This window comes from Pleurodeles waltl, chromosome 3_1, assembly GCF_031143425.1.
Source record: "Pleurodeles waltl isolate 20211129_DDA chromosome 3_1, aPleWal1.hap1.20221129, whole genome shotgun sequence".
Classification (NCBI taxonomy): Eukaryota; Metazoa; Chordata; class Amphibia; order Caudata; family Salamandridae; genus Pleurodeles; species Pleurodeles waltl.
In genome coordinates, this window is record NC_090440.1 from 897930232 (window position 1) to 897951592 (window position 21361).

Below are 21361 nucleotides of genomic sequence, written 5' to 3' on the forward strand. Positions count from 1 at the left end.
ACAGCTTGAGCTATTTGGTAAGCTCGACCTTAAAATATATCTGTTACACAGGGCCAAACCATCAGGCTCAGGGATCTAGCTACACTCTTGAGCGATGACATTCTTTCCTACAGAATTTCACGGTTCAAAAAAGAGAAAAGAACACACACATACTCCCTACCGATTTGAGGAATGATATTTGAAAAACATTATAATCATTTCCACCGGAAATGAAAATAACCTAAGTAATAAAAATATTATAGTATTTCTGTAAAGGAAAGCATGTTTGTGAATAATGAAGATTTCACAGCGAAATATGATAGACATGACGTGCATGTGTTTTACAGCGGTCTGTTTAGAAGTCATTGCTAAAGTCAGCGAGATGTCAAAGCATAGCCGTGAGCACTTTTTGTACTGGTGCTCATTGTGTTTTGCTATCTGGAGCACTTTGGCTCTTTTCACTTTTCAGAGCACCACCATGCATGTACTGGCTGGGGTACAGCAAGTCATTGGTTTACTTAGACAATGTTCTGATCAGACAGAGAAAACTCTGAACAAATCCAGCAATTGGAAACAGACCTGCGACACCTGCAGGAAGTGGTTCTTCAAACTGAAGTACTTGCAAAGTGTTTGCTTAAAGTCTTAGAAACCAAATATTTTCAGCAAGGTCCGAACACGATGCAATTTTAGGACGAAAATAAACTAGCAACTGCCAGAGCATTAAAGTTTAACAGAAATAGGTAATAATTATGTTTAATGTAAGAAATTAGTCCTCGGGTCTCCAAAAATGTGTATGGGTTATTATATTGTTTAATGTATTCTAATCGAATATTTAGGCATTTTACTTCTAAACATTTAATAATTATATATGACAGGCTTCATTTGATTGTCTATTTTCCTAATCTCCCATTTTGTTTCTTGTTCCTTCTACCATTATATCATAGATTCTATTTTATTATCTTCTACTTTGTTTAAAATATTCTTATTAATAGTTGCAATTATTTCTATGTTTAGCATCCTACGTCTAATTAAAGTTATTACAATTCTTTTATTTAAAACATTCTGCATTTTCATATTTAAATTAGGAAATGCTGTTTTTAATATTAATACTAACGATATATGGTAATATTTCTAATTATATTATTTTTATTGACTCCAATTATCGACATTGTTTTTGTGGCCTCAAAAAATACTAACTAAAAAGGCGTATTTTAGTGTGTTTGACGACTGTATGATATTTATATCTCAATTTGGCTACAAGTGTGTCCCAGGGATGTTATCTGTTCCGTGCAGTGTCTTAATGAAAACAGAAACCCTACATGAATACGGCTTACAGATATAGACATCAGTTTGCCAAAATCCGAGGGTAGTGGCATCGGCGTCTATGATGCCTGAACACATGATACGTTGACCCCTTGTCTCAACCTGAACCCACCAAATGTCACCTATTAACTCTTGAAGGGCTCTGAGAGAAAATGAAGTGGAAGCAAAAGTAAAGGGACACCGATCCTGAAAGCACTTCAGGACCAAACAAGTGAAGTGATGCGCTATAGAGATAGACTTAAGATAACAACATGTAGCAAATACCTGTATAGCAAGGATAGTGTCAGGTCAGAACTACGGTTTCGTTTGTTGCCATTTATTGCTCTTCATTATATTTTAGTTTATAATACATCATAAATAATAAAAAAACAACTAGGCACGCTGTGTTCAAAGTTCTTATGCAGGGTAAATGACCCCGTGGGAGATTACTCTGGTGCTACTCTGTTACGGCCCAATTGCAAGTTGGATTACGTTAAAGTAACTTTATAGTTAAGTGTGATTAAAATATATGTTTTTGTTTAAAAAACACCTTAGTAATTCACTGAAAAAACAAAGGTTAAAATAACAAAATAGTTAGGTATGTCAGTGACAACTTTAACATTTTGAACTTAAAAGAACACAGAAATTCACCAGCTTTATTAGCAGAGCTAACTTTAACTTGTGCCCCCACCGTGCACTGCTTATGACCTCACATACTGCATACTTCATTTATGACATCATTGATGACATCTCAAATGACATCAATGATGACATCACTTTGGATGTGCATAGCAGGGGTTTGGCAACAGGGCCTGGCCTGTCAAGTATGGCTTGACAGTACAGCTATTACCACCGTTATTTGATCAACGAAGATCTTTCAGATCCCTTCTTAGAGATAGGCTTATGCTGCAACCACATGTCCTCTGAGTGCAGAACTTGATTGGGATGAATTTATATGTTCTGCTAAAAAGGCTGATGGTGTTGCACTTTTTCGACTTGTGGCAAAGTTTATACTTGATCCAGCAGGACTGAGTTGGCTATGGTGGCAAGCTAATGAATATGGCTAGAGGCCTGATCTATTTGTTATGAAATGCTATGATAAAGACACTAGGCCTAATGTATTACTGTAAAAAGCATTTAAGTGTGTATTCCTATTACCCTATATTAAAGGCCAACGTTTTCGTTTTTACATTGAACCTCGCAGATTAGTGTAGTAGGCAATGGTTTTGGTGTTAGTCGCCCAGTTTGACAAACTGTGTATATAGATTTTTGCTCTGCAAGAATCTTTGATAGTTCATATTAGAAGATATAGCATTTTGTTTACCAAACTGTAATTTTGTATATCTTTCTAATTATGTGTGACTGAAGGTTGCCCTTTGGAAAGGTTTATTCTGAAAACTGTAGAAGTGAGTTGGTAATAATGACAAGCTAGATGCTTGTTTAGTTCACTGGAAACGTTATGTCAAAAGCCAATCATCTGATCCGCTCACTATGAAACATCATGACAAAGGTAGTTGTTCTAGCTTATTGATTGTGAAGAGCATATGTTAAATCTAGCAAGACTTTAACTGTTGGTTGTTATTACATTGTGTTACAGGCTATAAACAGCTATTTTGTTATATATAATCTCACAGAGTACCATAGTAGTTAAGGGTTTTGGTCTTGTCCACCCACTCAGACAAACCCTCATGGTTTTCACTGCGATGATTATTAATAGGCCTATTGTTTTGCAAGCTGTATATTTCTACATATTTGTAATTTCATGCCCATATGAATGATGGTTGCCAGTTTCTGTGCACTTGAATAGGCAGAATTGGGTAAAGTTTAAAGCCAATGTTGAAGAGGAAAGGTCACATCAGTTTATTGGGAAATGTAAAGTGAGATTTTACAGGTTTGATCTGTTTTTTTATGAAATGTTATGACAAAGCCTTTATGCCAGTAAATCTGGCCTACTTATTGTGAAAAGAATGCATTAATAGCAATTGGCTTTTAAGGGTGGAGGGTTATTGCACTGTGCTAAAGCCTGTAGGCAGGATTTTTTTACCTGGAATTTAACATATTCCCTTAACAAGCAAGGGTTTTTATGTTGGTGATCCACCAGATCAAACAGTGAGGAGAGAAGATGTGCCATTCCTTTGGGAGAGATAGTATTTTACCTTTCCAACTGTAATTGTGTATACATTTATACTTTAATGACTTTCTGCCTGATTGTTATCATGTCGAAAGCTTATACTCAGTACTTTGGGCTTGAATTGGTTATGGTGAGAAGCCTATCATAAACGCTATATGCCTCATTGTTTATAATGAAAAACTATGATAAAAGCAGCCGAAGAGCGCTTCTTGTAATATGCGCTCTTGTTGAGAGTGTAGTTGTCTTCTCCAGTGCTTTCATTTTACATTCTTCTTGTTCACCAGACACTTCATTTTGGTCTCTTTTAAATAATTATCAGGACCACGGTGACTGACTCGCATTTTTGCACAGGAGAATCCATACCATTCCAGTAATTTATTGATGAGTTCATGTTTTCTCTCAAATTTGTGTACAAGACAACTTTTTTCATTACACAATGCATTTTGAGGAAAGCCAGGAACAACTACAGGAGACTGCAGCCAGCAACCTCATTGACTTCACTCAAGAATAGAATGTGCATCCACACAATGGTTATTGCACCACAAAATCACCTGCAGCCCTTCCTTGCATTAGAAATGCACTGTGTTGATGCACCCATTTTCCTAGATGCAATTTAAGCCCTCCCACTGGGCAAAACACCTGGGCCGGATGGCCTTCCAGTCAGCTTCTGTTAAATGTTGCCTATTTGATCTGCTTGTTCAACTCCTTCCCACAAACCATGGGTCTGACTTCCTTGATGGCTGCAGCAGAGATTGCCCTTATCCCGAAACCAGGAAAAGACCTGACTCTGTGCTCTTCTTATCATCACATAGCCTTGCTAAACACTGATGCCAAGATCTTCGCCAAGATACTGGCATCTAGGCTTTACCAATACCTTCTGAGCCTTACAGACACTGACCAGGTAGAGCTTATTTGTAACAGACAGGGAACTGATAATGTGCACAGGGTGGCCCACCTATTTGAGAAAGTCAAGTGCCACCAGATCCAGGCTTGTCTTCTGTCATTAGATGCAAAGAAGGCGTTTGATAGAGTGGACTGGGCCTTTCAGTCTCGGTCAAGATTGGGTTAGGCCTTAATATGATATCTAAGGTAGTGGCATCTTATGTGTCCCCCGTGGCCACCATCCAGGTTAATGGATAGAGGACATACCATTTGGAGGGCAGGTTACTAAAATCAGCTTATTTGCAGACGATCTGCTGCTTACCCTGATGCACCCTGCCACCTACTTCTCAGCAGTGGTGTCTTGCCTCAATGCCTTTCCTGTCACCTCTGGCTTCAAAGTGAACATGTCTAAGTGGAGCATCCTCAATATCACAATACCTGCTCCAGACATACCCTCCTTGCAGGGGCTGGCACCCTTCTGGTGGGCCTCCAATAGACTCAAATACTTGGGCCTTAATCTCACACCTACACTTGCCAGCTGGACAGTTGCAAATTGGCTGTTGCTCTGGCATGCAGTCCTGGAAGACCTTTAGAAATGGAAATCGCTCCATATCTTATGGCTGGGATGGATAAACATGGTCAAAATGAACATTTTCCGGTGGGTCTTATATCTCTTTCAGACTCTCCCTACCCCGATCTCCCAGGAAGACATTACGAAACTGCAATGAGATATGTGCACGTTCATATGGAATGGGAAAAGGTCAGAGTATCTAACGTTGTCCTAATGTAACCCAGTGATAGAGGTGGTCTGGCTTGCCCTAACCTTGTAGAATATTACTGGGCTGCCCATCTGCAGTGTGTCTCTGCCTGGGTTGCAAGAGAGAGTGAAAGCCACTGGTTCCACATGGATAAGGCAGTGGCATGCTAACTGTTGTGGGACTTAGCCTGGATGCCTGGGTATGCTCAGCCATGTAGCACTCTGAGTAAGATGGTTTTGGACATCTGGCATAGGTTGGTGCTTGCAAAGAGGCTGACTACCTTTCCCTCACCGAATACTCCCATATCTCGTAACCCTGAATTTGTTCCAGCCTTTTCTTCCCACACCTTTAGCGATTGGATGGATAATGACTGCTGAATGTTACACAACCTATTTCAAGGGTCTACTATAAATTCATTTGATGAGTGCAATGCAGAATATCATCTTCCTTAAACAGCTCTGCTGCAATATATCCAGCTGCAGTACTGATTGCTGCAGCCTATGGTCTACTCAGTGTCGTTCGGCCCTTTGAGGCACTGGTACGAAATTATGATGGCTCCCCGGGGCTTTTCTCGAACAAATACCACGTCCTCCAACAATTCACCCCCCTCTGTACACACTCATACCAACTGAGATGGGAAGCCACCACATCTGATGACATAACACCCAAAAAGTTGGACAAGCTATGGCAAGAAATACCTAGCACCTACCACAGCATCTCCCTCAAGGAAACCGCATACAAACTCATGTATCAGTGGTACTAAACGTCTTCTTGCTTATCAGCTATCTACTCATGCGCATCTGCTCTTTGCTGCCTATGCAGACTACAGCGCAGGGATTTCCCCTACATCTGGTAGTTCTGTACCCTGAAAGCTACGGTGGGATAACCCGTCCCTGCAACATACCACACAGTAATCCTTGGACTACAACCTCCAACCCTGAAAGCTATGACTAACATTGAATGGATTCTAATTAGTTACATGCTGTACATGGCCAGAAAGCTGATAGCCTTAACCTGGGACCAAATGACCACATCCTCAATGGCGCAATGGTTCACCCACCAGTGGCACATGATGGCCATGGAGCAGATTTCTTGTAATTTAACTCACACCGACACAAAGTTTCAGGTGACCTGGCGACCTCTGCTCCACTATCTCTCCCTCATTGAATTCACCTGCTTCAACCCACTGGCTAAAGGCCAATGGCTACATGTGGCCCCCCTTAGTAACACAGCTCTATCTGCTAGACCACAACCATCACCTTGAACACTTGCCTTAAGCCTGATCTGCACTTTGTTAACTTTTTTTTGGACTGCTGTGTATTGTGCTCCTGGTTTTTCCCTCTCCCACATCCCAGCCTTCCCTACTTTCCCCCAGTTGCATTGATCAAAATGCTAGTTATTCTATGATTTTTGCGCTGTCTTCATACTCACATGTATAACTGGCATCTGGTTGGTGCTCATATTTTCTGACTGCAAAGTACTCTTGTACACCTGATGTTTGTGCTCTGATTGTCCTCAGTGTTTGGAATTATCACTGTTTTCGATGCAAATAACAATAAAGAGATTTCAAACAGAAATGCACTTTGACTAAAGAAAAACATTTCCCTCTGTATGCATGTTCAGTTGTGTAATTTGGACACATTCAAATACCACCACCACCTGCCACATCTGTATCAGAAATGAGACATAGGCATAGTGGTAAGCAAGATGGCTCCACAGCTCAAGAACGGATAAAGGGCCATATGTACAAACACATTTTCCCATACACACAGAATGGGTAAAGCCCTTTGGTACATCTGGCCCAAAGTGGCTAGCTTAAACCAGGTATAGATACTTGGACATGACAGAGACATTGGGGGTCATTACAACATTGGCGGTATAAGGCGCTTACCGCCGTGCAGAAGACCGCCAATACACCGCCGCCGCGGCGGTAGACCGCCACAGCTATTATGACACACATCACAGAATCCGCCGAAATTCAGACACCCACACAACCCCGCCGCACCAAAGGTCAGCGATAAACATGCGGAAACAAATCCCCCACCTCCACGCCAACAGAAACACGCCCATGCTATTACGACCCACGAATCCACCCGGCGGTCTTTCAACCGCGGTATTCCATTGGCGGTACACACCGCCACGCTCAAAATACACACACATCTCCAAAACACCGCCACATTGGACAATTCAAAATACACACACCTGATACACATACAAACAACACTCCCACACACCCAACACAACATAAAACACACACCCACATCACCCACAAACCCCTACAACCAGAAATTCTGAGAGAAGGCCAGAGAGAGAGCACAGCTATTGACAACCCCATCACACAGAGGCACACAACACCATCACCCACACAACATCCACGCACAAAACACCACATACCACTACACACACCACACTCATCACCACATACACCACCCCACACCTCACACACACCACCCCATGTCACGCCAAAGACACCCCCGTTTCTCCGAGGAGGAGCTCAGGGTCATGGTGGAGGAAATCGTACGGCTAGAGCCACAGCTATTTGGCACACAGGAACAGCACACATCAATAGCCAGGAAGATGGAGCTATGGCGCAGAATAGTGGACAGGGTCAAAGCCGTGGGACAGCACCCAAGAAATAGGGAGGACATCAGGAAGAGGTGAAACAACCTACGGGGGAAGGTGCGTTCCACGGTATCCAGGCACAACATCGCGGTGCAGCGGACTGGCGGCGGACCCCCACCTCCTCCCCCACAACTAACAACATGGGAGGAGCAAGTCTTGACCATCTTGCATCCTGAGGGCCTCGGAGGAGTCGGTGGAGGATGGGACACTGGTAAGTCAAATCTTAACTATCACATCCCCCACCCTACCTGCATGCTATCACACACCCCCACCCTCACACCCTCCCCTATCACCCCAAATCCTCAGTAATGTACCCATAACACAAACCACCCATCCCAACACCAAGCCCTGCATGACACAACTAAGCATGGGCACCCCTCACTAAAGCATGCTCACTGCACATTCCCAGAACACCCCCCCAACCATTATCACACAAGCCCCCACACAGGAATGCTTGCACTGGGGTACACAAACACCCACCCATTGCACACCATAAAACACACACATGCAATAATCATGTTCTCATACCCCTGCAGGAACCTGAAGGACCGTCACCACACCAGAGGGTCCAGACAACACCACTCCACCCCCAGAAGAGGCCCACAGTGACGACAGCAGCTCTGCCCCACTGGATCTTGATGACCAGCCCAGACCATCGTGGGCCTCAGGATAGTCGGTTCCCTTTGCCCAGCCACAGCCCAACCCGAGCTGCCACCCTCTGGTAACACCAGCACAGCACCCACCCAGCGGGCCCAAACCTCCCTACCCAGGACAGGTCACTCAGCGGTGTGTCCACCACTACAGGGCACCCAGGATAACCCACCACCCCAACAACAACAGGGACCTGGGGGCAGTGGTAGTGGGCACACGGTCCAGGGGACGGAGGCACAGGAACACCGGGGAAGTGGGAGGGATGCTGTGCGACAGAGGGAGGACAGGCCAAGGGAACCAACTCTCCACGAGGCCCTCACCTCCATCATGGGAGCATACCACCACTCCCAGGAGACGATGGTGACGGTCCTGGACAAGTTGCAGGAGACCCTGCGCCTGCAGGAGGAGCAGTATTTGGGGTTCAGGGAGGAGCTCAGGACTATTGGCTCTGCCCTGGGCACCATCGTAGGGGTGCTGACGGACATTCAAAAGACCTTGAGGGACACGGTGGCACTCCAAGGGGCCTCTGACACTAGCCACGACGATGAACTGCCCACCACCTCCGCCGGCGCTAGTGGACAGGATGCCCCGCCACAGGACCACCACACCTGCAGACGGACAACCACCACGCAAGCGGTCCCTGAGATCCAGGAACAGGACAGAGCAAGATGGCAAGACCCCCGCCAGGAAATAAGACCACCCTGATTGTCCTCCCACTGTCCCACTTTGTTACCCTGTCCATATTCGAACTGCCCCAGCTCCACTTCCTATGCCCAGATGGGCAGTGCACCTGTGAGACTAATAGACTGGACTCTGCCATGGATATTCCTCCACCATCACCCATCACCATTTTACAACCCCCCTTCATTTTTTTAGCACTTAAATAAACACCCTTGAAACACCAAACAATCTGTAGTCAGTCTATGATTTGGTACTTTGTATTATCAGTCACAGTGTCATAATGGGTTACCCATTGTAAGGCTAACCTATCACAAGCCCTTGAAGGATGCAAGCAGTTGACACGTAGGTTACCACACTTGTGAAACTGAAATGGAAGGTACAACTCAATTAACAAATAGTGAGTGAAATGTAGGTACAGGATAGAGGTAGACGTGTGAAAGTTAATGTAATGTTAAACCAGAAAATGTTCTCACCTGTGTGTCACTGGAAATATTGCTGTATGACTGAATCCCTGTTGTCGTTTTCTTCTTCCTCAGCCTCATCCTCATCACTGTCCACAGGCTCCACAGGCTCCACAGCTGCTACAACACTGTCATCTGGATCATCCTCCTGCAGAAAAGGCACCTGGCGTCGCAATGCCAAATTATGGAGCATGGCGCAGGCGACGATGATGTCGCACACCTTCTTCGGTGAGTAGAATAGGGATCCACCTGTCATATGGAGGCACCTGAACCTGGCCTTAAGGAGGACGAAGGTGCGTTCGATAACCCTCCTAGTCCGCCCATGGGCATCATTGTACCGTTCCTCTGCCCTGGTCCTGGGATTCCTCACTGGGGTCAATAGCCAGGAAAGGTTGGGGTAACCAGAGTCCCCCAATAGCCATACACGGTGCCTCTGGAGTTGACCCATCATATCAGGGATGCTGCTATTCCGCAGGATGTAGGCGTCATGCACTGAGCCCGGGAACATAGCATTTACCTGCGAGATGTACTGGTCTGCCAAACAGACCATCTGGACATTCATAGAATGATAACTCTTCCTGTTCCTGTACACCTGTTCACTCCTGTGGGGGGGGACCAGAGCTACATGGGTCCCATCAATGGCACCTATGACGTTGGGGATATGTCCAAGGGCATAGAAGTCACCTTTCACTGTAGGTAAATCCTCCACCTGAGGGAATATGATGTATCTCCTTACGTATTTCAGCACAGCAGACAACACTCTGGACAAGACGTTGGAAAACATAGGCTGGGACATCCCTGATGCCATGGCCACTGTTGTCTGAAATGACCCACTTGCAAGGAAATGGAGCACTGACAGCACCTGCACGTCAGGGAGGATTCCAGTCGGATGGCGGATCGGTGACATCAGGTCACAATCAATCACAATCAATCAATCACAATATTTTTATAAAGTGCGCTACGTACCCGCTAGGGTTTCAAGGCGCTGAGAGGGAGGGGGGCTGCTATTGGTCGAAGAGCCAGGTCTTGAGGAGTCTCCTGAAGGTGAGAAGATCCTGGGTCTGGCGCAGGGGGGTCGGGATGGAGTTCCAGGTCTTGGCGGCGAGGTAGGAGAAGGACCTGCCACCGGAAGTCTTGCGTTGGAAGCGGGGAACGACGGCGAGGGAGAGGTTGGCAGATCGGAGTTGGCGGGAGGGGATGTAGAAGTTGAGTCTGTTGTTCAGGTAGGCTGGTCCGGCGTTGTGGAGTGCCTTGTGCGCCTGGGTGAGGAGCTTAAAGGTGATCCTCTTGTCCACGGGGAGCCAGTGGAGATCCTTCAGGTTGTGGGAGATGTGGCATCGGTGGGATACGTCGAGGACCAAGTGGGCGGAGGCGTTTTGGATGCGTTGGAGTCGCTGTATGTCTTTTTCTGGGATGCCTGTCTAGAGTGCGTTGCCGTAGTCAAGTCTGCTACTGACGAGGGCCTGGGTCACCGTTTTCCTGGTTTCTGTCGGGATCCATTTGTAGATTCTACAGAGCATGCGGAGGCTGTTGTAGCAGGAGAAGGAAACTGCGTTGACCTGTTTGGACACGGTGAGGGTGGAGTCGAGGATGAAGCTGAGGTTGCGTGCGTGGTTGGCTGGTGTTGGGGGAGGGCCCAGCGCGGTGGACCAGCAGGAGTCTTCCCAGGTCGAGGGGGTGCGTCCGAGGATGAGGACCTCCGTCTTGTCGGAGTTCAAATTCAGGCGGCTGTTTCTCATCCACTCGGCGATGGATTTCAATCCCTCATGGAGGTAGGCTTTGGCGGTGTGTGGATCTTTAGTGAGGGAGAGGATGAGCTGTGTGTCGTCGGCGTAGGAGACAATGCTGAGATTGTGCTGGCGGGCCAGTTGTGCGAAGGGTGCCATGTAGATGTTGAACAGCGTCGGGCTTAGCAAGGAGCCTTGGGGGACGCTGCAAATGAGGTTAGTGGCTTCGGAGCGGAAGGGTGAGAGTCGGACTCTCTGGGTTCTGCCAGAGAGGAATGAGGCGATCCAGTTGAGGGCTTTGTCTTGTATTCTGGCTTTGTGGAGGCGTGTTAGTAGGGTGCGGTGGCAGACCATGTTGCAGGCCGCGGACAGGTCCAGGAGGATGAGGGCTGAAGTTTCGCTGTTGTCCATTTGCTGTCTGATGTCATCTGTGGCGGTGAGGAGCGCCGTCTCGGTGCGGTGGTTGCGTCTGAAGCCGGACTGGGAGGGGTCCAGGATGGAGTTGTCCTCGAGGTAGTGGGTGAGCTGGGCATTGACGATCTTCTCGATGACCTTTGCTGGGAAGGGGAGGAGGGAGATCGGCGGAAGTTTTTGAGGTCTTTGGGGTCGGCCTTGGGTTTCTTGAGGAGGGCTTGGATATCGGCGTGCTTCCAGCTGTCTGTGAAAGTTGCGGTTTCGAAGGATAGGTTGATGATCTTTCGAAGTTGGGGGGCGATGGTGAAGTCGGCTTTGTTGTAGACGTGGTGTGGGCAAGGGTCTGAAGGGGATCCTGAATGGATGGAGTTCATGATCTTGCGATTTTCGGCATCGTTTACGTGGGTCCAGGTGGTGAGGTGGTTGGCGTAGGAGGAGTTGTCGGGGGTGGGGTCTGGCAGAGGTGTGGTGTTAAGGCTGTCGTGGATGACGGCGATCTTCTGATAGAAGAAGGTGGAGAGTGTGTCGCAGAGTTCCTGGGATATTGGGACGTCGTTGACATTGGCGCTGGGGTTGGAGAGCTCCTTCACGATGCAGAAGAGCTCCTTGCTGTCTAGTGCGTTGTTGTTTAGGCGTTCTGTGAAGTGGGAACGTTTGGCGAGTCAGATTAGTTGGTGGTGCTTGCGGGTGGCTTCCTTGTGGGTTGCCAGGCTGTCGGGTGTGCGTTCGAGAAGCCATTTCTTCTTAAGTTTCTGGCAGGTGCTTTTGGAGGTGATGAGTTCGTCTGTGAACCAGGCTGCTTTTTTCTTTTCCTGGTTGACGTTGGGCCTCTTGAGTGGTGCAAGGGTGTTTGCGCAGTTGAGACTGTTGGAGGTTTATGGCGGCGGTGTCCGGGTCTGTAGGCGGGTTCTGGGCGAGGGTGCTGGTTAGATGGTCTTCGGTGACTTTGCTCCAGCGGCGGTGAGAAGGTAGTGGGGTGCGGTGGTGCTCGGTGTGTTTCTTGAATGTGAAGTGGATGCAGTGGTGGTCGGTCCAGTGGAGTGCGGTGGAGTGGCTGAAGGTGACGTGGTTGCTTGCGGAGAAGACCGGATCGAGCGTGTGGCCGGCGATGTGGGTAGGTGTGTTGACCAGTTGTCTGAGTCCGAGGTTGGAGAGGTTGTTGGTCAGTGATGCGGTGTTGGCGTCGTTGTTTTTCTCCAGGTGGAAGTTGAGGTCTCCAAGGAAGATGTAGTCCGTAGAGACGAGGGCGTGGGTGCTCGCGAGGTCGGCAATGGTGTCACTGAAGGGGGCTCTTGATCCTGGTGGTCGGTAGATGAGCGTTCCTCTGAGGGTGGTGTTGGGGTCCGTGTGGATCCGGAAGTGAAGATGTTCGGCTGTCTTGAGGATGTCGTCCGTGTGGGTGTGGATCTTGAGGGTGGATTTGTGGACGAGGTCTGGCTCCAACTGGGTACATAGTTCCTGGATAGTGGCACGGTCAAACCTGTAGGTGACGATGACATGTCTTTCTTCCATTGTCAACAGGTCCACCAGCGGTCGGTACACCGGAGGATTCCGCCATCTTCTCATATGTCCCAGCTGACGGTGCCTACGAAGGACAACAGCGAAGAACCAGTCATTAATCCTCCAGGTATGTACCCACTGTTACACACAAGACTACACCAGACACAAAACCCTTCCTGTATGTGTGTTGAGTGTAGGCCTAGCTAAGTGTGACGCAGTAGTAAATGAAGCCATGTGGGCCCCTGAAATGGCGGCTGCCTGACCTCTAAACTGGGACAATGGGATTGTGGGGTAACGTTGCAGTAGGCGGGCGTAGACCGCGGCGCAAATGCTGCATTGGTTAACATTGGACTCTATGGGTCCCAGGAGCCAATGAACAGGTGCGCTGGCGGTGGTGATGCGCCGCGGACGTCACCGCCATTTTCTATCTGTTCAATCACTAGATACCTGACCTTTGACAGGAGAGGACCTACACTGCTAGTGCTGCTGTGACCTCAGTCTGGAAGCGACGATGGCTGCTGCGTCTGGGGAAAGGGTCCCTGCCTTCACTGCACAGGAGTTGGAAAAACTTGTGGATGGGGTCCTCCCCCAGTACACGCTACTCTACGGTCCTCCAGACCAACAGGTTAGTACACAGGAATCACGTTGTATGGGCTAGGCCTGGGTGGAGGGGGCAGAGTACATAGAACAGTTATGCATGGGAATGAATGGGCCACATCGCCAGAGTAGGGAGGGGGCCACTCACATTGACGGTGCAGCTGGTAATGACTGTACCTCTTCCCTTGTGCATGTCATGTGGGTCAGTGCCCACCAGAAGAGGGACATTTGGCATGCCATCGCCAAGGAGGTCTGGACCCTGGGGGCCCACCAGAGACGGGGCACCCACTGCCGGAAGAGATGGGAGGACATTCGCCGCTACAGCAAGAAGACGGCGGAGGCTCAGCTGGGGATGGCCTACCAACGTGGGAGGGGTGCCCGTCGCACCATGACCCCCCTGATGTTCCGGATCCTGGCGGTGGCCTACCCGGAGTTGGATGGGCGCTTGAGGACATCACAGCAGACACAAGGGGGTGAGTACAACCTCATTCTGCAGACTTTGCGTGCAGTGGAGGGGTCTGGGTGGGGGAGGTGGGCTGTGAGTGTCCCTAGGCCAGGGCGAATTCGGTATGCAAGGCCCCTCCGTAATGTAGGCCATGTGGGACTCTACCCCACCTCACCAGACTGCCAAGTTGAGGTATAGTTGCCCCTGTGGCATCCATGTACGCAGATGTCCACCATTGCCATGTAGGCCATATCCCAGAAATTGCATGTGCAGAGGGCAGGAGCACGGCGTAATGCAGGGGGCTGCTGCGTCTGTCTTGTCCGCCAACGGTAGCGGAATGCCATGCACTAAAAATCTCTTTCTTCTGTCTCCCCCCCTTTTCCTGCTCTCCCTGTCCTTTTGTACATCAGCATCATCCGGCGGAGGTACAGTGGCACCGGAGCACGAGGGAGTTGCATCCCACAGACTCTGAATGCACCAGTGGGACGGAGGGCGAGGGGAGCTTCACGTCGGCCACCGGATCACCAACCAGCGACACGGACTCGTTCACCGATGGGAGCTCCCCTGTGGTGGCGGCACCATCTGTGCGCCCCACTTCTACAGGTACAGCCGCCACCTCCCCTACCAGCACCGCCCTCCCAGCAGCCCCTCAGCGTTCGCCCTGTGCCCGCTCACCCAGGAGGGTGGGCATCACCTTCGCCCCAGGTACCTCAGGCCCTGCCCCAGTCACCCCTGCTGCCCTCAGTGAGGAGGCCATTGACCTCCTCAGGTCACTCACTGTTGGGCAGTCTACCATTGTGAATGCCATCCAGGGTGTAGAACGAGAGTTGCAACACGGTAATGCATTCCTGGAGGGCATTCATTCTGGTCAGGCTGTCCTTCAGCGAACCCTGCAATCTCTGGCCTCCGCACTGATGGCAGCCATTATCCCTGTGTCCAGCCTCCCCCCTCCAACTTCCTCCACCCAGACCCAATCCCCTGTACCCCAGCCCATCCCAAGCACACCTACAGACCAGCATGCACACAAGTCAACACACACAAGTAGCTCAAGCAAACATAGGCACCACACACACCACAGGCACTCACGCAAGCCTCACCCACATACAGACACAGCAACATCCACTGTCTCCACTGTGTCCCCCTCCTCCTCTTCTCCCTCCTCCCTCCCAGTCCCGTCTACACACACACCTGCATGCACCACATCTACAGGCACTAGGACTCGCACCAGGACACCCAGAATCACAAGCTGCTCACCTGCACTCACCACCTCCACTCCCATTTACACGTCCCCTGTGTCCTCTCCCAGTGTGTCTGTGACGCCCCCTCCCAAAGTACACAAACGCCGGCAGTCACTCACCCAACATTCATCCACCTCACGACAGCCTCCAGTACCTGCACCTGCACCCAAAACACCTAAAGTGACACCTCCTACAACCACCTCCTCTTCCTCCACTCCCAGACCCCCTCCAGCTACCCATCCCAGTGTCCGCCAGAAACTGTCCCTATGTCAAATTGACTTTTTTGGCCCCACCCCCCCCCTCCAATTCATCAGTCCTGTCATAGCGCCTCAGCCAAAAAGCCTCCAATACCAGTGATGCCTGTTCAAGGTTTGTGGAGTGCACCGGCCACCAGGGCAGGCAGTAGGACCCGGAGCCAAGGCACTGGCAGCCCACCCCCTGTAAAGGTTCTAAAATTGGAGAGTGGACGACGGGACCGTGTTAAGACTCCTGGTGGAACAACAAGTGACATGGGTTCGAAGGGGATTGGTGAGTCAGCTGTAACTCCAACAAAGGTGGGGAAGGTCCAGAGGAAGTCTGCCCAGCCTGTTGTGAGTGTCACAGCGTAGAAGTGCGCCATCATTTCCGGCGGTCCAGACACAACCTCCAGCACCGTTGTCACTGGTCCAGAGGCCACCGCCGGAGTCACAGCCCAGGAGGGCCCAAGTATCGTCACTGGTCAGGAGACTACCGCCGGAGTCACAGCCCAGGAGGGCCCAAGTATCGTCACTGGTCCAGAGACCACCGCCAGAGTCACAGCCCAGGAGGGCCCAAGTATCGTCACTGGTCCAGAGACCACCGCCAAAGTCACAGCCGAGGCGGGCCCAAGTATCGTCACTGGTCAGGAGACTACCACCGGAGTCACAGCCCAGGAGGGCCCAAGTATTGTCACTGGTCCAGAGACCACCGCCAGAGTCACAGCCCAGGAGGGCCCAAGTATCGTCACTGGTCAGGAGACCACCGCCGCCGCCGGAGTCACAGCCCAGGAGGGCCCAAGTATCGTCACTGGTCCAGAAACCACCGCCGGAGTCACAGGCCAGGAGGGCCCAAGTATCATCACTGGTCCAGAGACCACCGCCAGAGTCACAGCCCAGGAGGGCCCAAGAATCGTCACTGGTCAGGAGACCACTGCCACCACCGGAGTCACAGCCCAGACGGGCCCAAGTATCGTCACTGGTCAGGAGACCACCGCCGGAGTCACAGCCCAGGAGGGCCCAAGTATCGGCACTGGTCAGGAGACCACCGCCGGAGTCACAGCCCAGGAGGGCCCAAGTATCGTCACTGGTCCAGAAACCACCACCAGAGTCACAGCCCAGGAGGGGCCCGGATGCCACAGCCCCACTGGGCAATGATGGAACGTAATGCCACCCACCAATGCTCATTGTAGAGAACGTCTTGCCACCCACCAATGCCCATTGGAGAGAACATCATGCCACACACCAATGCCCAGTGTAGAGATCGTCATGCCACACACCAATGTGCGTATCAGAACCGCCATGTCAAAGCACCGCTGAACAGGGCAAAGACCGCCATGGCAAAGCACTGCTGAACAGTTTAGAACCGCCATGGCAAAGCACCGCTGAACAGGGCAAAGACCGCCATGGCAAAGCACCGCTGAACAGTCCAGAGACCCCCATGGCAAAGCAATGCTGAACAGTCCAGAACCGCCATGGCAAAGCACCGCTGAACAGGGCAAAGACCGCCATGGCAAAGCACCGCTGAACAGTCCATAGACCGCCATGGCAAAGCCCAGCTGAACAGGGCATGCACCGTGTAGGAATGAAAAGGCCGCCACATCAGGCATCCTTCTCCCATGTGCAGCTGGGACAGTGACAGGACATGAACTTTCACGGGGAGACTCATCCAGTCTGGGCACCAGTCCCCCCCCAGTACCAGTAGAGAACTGCATCTACTTGAGAGACTGTGGCTTTGCACTCCCCAGGATGGCACAGTGGGGAACCCACCCACTGTAGAGACTTGAGAGACTGTGTCTTTGCACTCCCCAGGATGGCACAGAGGGCAACCCACCCACTGTATAGACTTGAGAGACTGTGGCTTTGCACTCCCCAGGATGGCACAGTGGGCAACCCACCCACTGTATAGACTTGAGAGACTGTGGCTTTGCACTATCCAGGATACATCAATGGGCGTGGATATGGCTTCGCATTCATCTGGCTGAGGTGCCCCCCCTTCCCTTCCCCCTGAGGTGCCTGTAGTGTTTCTATCTGATGCCCCGGCAGTGTTCTCTCCGATTTTGGTCAGGTATAGTTTGAGGGCCTCGCCCATGCATTTTTGGACTGTTGGTGCACGGACATTGTTGTGTACATATCTGCACTACTTCTCAGATTGTATGTGTAAATAAGAGTGATTTTGAGATGTATATATATGTATATTTTTGTATGACATGTATATTGGCACATTACAATGTTTGTCCGAATTTCGCATTGTCTTTTCATTCTTCCGGGGGGATTGTGGGTTGTTACTGTGATTTTTGTGAATGCATTGGTGTGTATGTTGTAATATGCGAGGGTGGGGGTGTTTGGTGGGTGTCCTCCTAACTTTTGCCTCCCCCCCGTGTCGTAGATGCAGTACTCACCGGTGTCTTCGGCGCCTACGTAACTGTTGGTCGTAGAGGAGCAGAAAGACAAAGGCAATTAGGATTTGTAATTCGCCCTCCATGGTGTCCTCCTTCCTCGTGGAGTATGTTGAGGTGAGCGTTTTCCCATAGCAAAAGCTGTTTCCGCCGTGTTTATATCCACGGTGAATCCACCCCGGAAAAGGTGGCGGATTGACGGGTTGTAATAGTGTGGGCGGTACATTGTCTCCCGCCTGTCTGTTGGCGGTGACCGCCGCGCTGCTTGTCTGTACCGCAGTGGCGGGCGGTGTTTTAAAGTGGCTGTCTTTGTTGGCGGTTACCGCCAGGGTCATAATTCCCTTTTTTTGTCCGCCGCCCTGTTTGCGGTATTTCCGCAGCTTTAACACCGTCCGCCAGGGTTGTAATGACCACCATTGTGTAGTTTGTGACATTTGTGATTAGCTGTAAGATGATTATCACATAAAGAGAATTAACATACCCAATGTGCAGAGAATGTTTCATGACTGCATATATCTTCAGTTTTGAAGAGTGTGGTTTTATGGTGTTTTAAGTTGTGTGATTTAGTGTTTTTAAATTATTTTTGAACCAATGATAATACCCTTTAGTTCTTAATTTAGCCAGCTTTTTGTTTGGGGAGGCATTTTGGAGACTTTTTGAGGATTAGATCAGTGGTGTGTTAGACCGTGATGGTCTCTGCTCGTACTGCTGAAATCTGCAATTTTGGGGAATGGCAGGTGGTGATGGGAGTGCACAGTCTAGTTGTCAAACAGCATGAGTGTTTTAATTGCAGGTGTGCTGCTGGTGCACCAATGGCTCGCCAAAGTCAAGCCCATCCATGCCCACCTGCATCCAACCTTCACCAGTTGCCAGGACCCCCGCCAGTCTCAGTATCAGTAAGGATGGTTTGATCAGATATTTGCAAGGGGCTTTGCTTGCAATATGTAACTAGTTGTTTTAAAAGTGGTCCACAGAAGGTATTAGGACCATTCCCTTATGCAAGCTGTAGGTGATCTAGTATGTCCCAGTCTGTGTTGAGGTAACAGTGGAAAGGTGTAGGAATTGTTGCTCATCAATGGAGACACAGGCTCTACGGGAATGTATGAATTGAGGGAGACTAGTAGGGAAGTTTTAGTGTTCAAATGTTTTTATTTTAATTCCAGATTGATTCCCAGACATTGTATGGAGTTTTGGGACGTTATCTATAATGTAGAGCCTGATCTAGTATTTATTGCTGAAACATCGCTGAGTAACCATTCTATTCCTGATTTAACCCTGGTGATGCCAGTTAGCTACAGAGTGTTAAAATGCGATTGAGTTGAGAGAAAGGACAGGAGTGTTGTGATTATTTATAGAGGCCTATGTGTGTGGAAATACGTGATTCCCTCATGGGGAAATGCAAAATTTTATTTTTCAGATTTTACCAAAGAAAATGGTAACACTGGGAGGTGTCATTCCATACAGACCTCCTGGCTATAACTTTGTAGCGAATTTGTGTTAAAATGTAAACACTTTCTCCTTATGGGTGATTTAAACCTCCATTTTGAGGACCAGTCAGATTTATTGTGCAAGACAATGGAAAATGAGACGCAGATTGTTCAACCTAACAGCCTTAGGGGGGGTCATCCCCCAACTTTTTGCATGCCTCACTTTATTTGTCTGACACTGTTTTGCTGGTTTTACGACTCTGCGCCCTTTACCACTGCTGACCAGTGCTAAAGTGCATGTGCTCACTCCTACCCAATTGGCACATTTCATTTACTTGTAAGTCCCTAGTAAGGTGTACTAGAGGTGCCTGGGGCTTGTATTTTAAATGCTACTCGTGGGCCTGCAGCACTGACTGTGCCACCCACATAAGTAGCCCCTTAATCATGTCTCAGGCATGCCATTGCAAGGCCGGTGTGTGCAGTTTCACTGCCACTTTGACTTGGCATTTAAAACTATTTGCCAAGCCTTAAACTCCAAATTAGTCACTCCTAGGCTAGGCCCCAGCTAACCGATAGGGCAGGGTGCTATTTCAGTAAAAGGCATTGCATGTACTTATGTGTTTTACATGTCTTGGTAGTGAAAAACTAACAAATTTGTTTACCACTAACGTGAGGCCTGCCCCTCTCATAGTCCAGCATTAGAACTGCCCTTATATACTTTTAAGTGGTAGATTCTGATCATAAAGGAGTAGCTCTGTCATGTTTAGCATGGCCAGATTGGTAATAGAAAACCCTGCTTACTGGTAAAGTTGGATATAATATTACCATTTTAGAAGTGCCACTTTTAGAAAGTGGTCCTCTATCTGCGCTTCTTGCCGTCTGTGCCTTACAGCCTGTCTCCAATCCACATCTGCTCTGTGCTGGTTGACAGCTCCCCTTATGCATTCCACCCAGTCATACAGAAGCACAGGACATTCAGTCACATCAGCATTCACCTGCAAACTGAATGGGTCTCCCTGGGCAGGAAGGGTGAAGGGGCACTCTCTTACACTTCAAAGGCCAGTGCCTTGCCCTCTATCAAAGGACTGATAACCCCCCATAGGGATCCTGGCAGAAGGATTGGGCTGAAAGGGGAACTGGTGCATTTCAAAATCACTCTTTGAGGTTTCCCCCACTTCAAAAGGCATTTTTGGGAGTATTTATACTGGGTCTCTGACCCCACCAAATCAGACACTTCTGGATCTACACCTGAACTCTGTCAGAGGGACCGCCTAGCTTCCCAAAGGACCCACCTGGACTGTTTTGCTGGGAAAGACTTCTGCCCTGCTGCCTGCTGGCCCCTGACTCTGCTGGAAGGACCCACAAGTGGTCTCCAAGTGCTTGAATTGAGCTTGCCTCCTGTTCTCAGCACCACAAAGCCTTCACCAAAGAGAAGAAAATCCCTGTGTGTTGCAAAACACTAGACAATGCATGCAGAAATCAACACAGTGCCTGTCTCACGGCTAAAAAATCGCTGCACCACCTACCAGATTGATGCAGCGCCTACTCCTTCTTACCGGCGCATCACGGATTTTCAACGCATCGTCCCTGGTCATCAAAATATCCCCACATAACAGTGAGGAACCAAGGCTGTGCTCCTGGAAATCGATGCATCTCCTTGCAGCATTGAAAGAAGCGAAGCATCATTTGTGCCTCTCTGGAAAATCCACTGCAACCCCTTATTTTTCAATGCATCTCCTCCACTGCGGCCCCCGTTCCTCGTTATTTTTGATGCAACCTAGGCACTGTGTGTTAGAAGGATACAAGCAATGATTATAAAGGATGGAGACTCATTTAAATATTTAAAAGGTGATATCTTGACTTGTGCATATTAGATTTTTTTTTTTTGGTCTTATTTTATTCAGATAAATATTA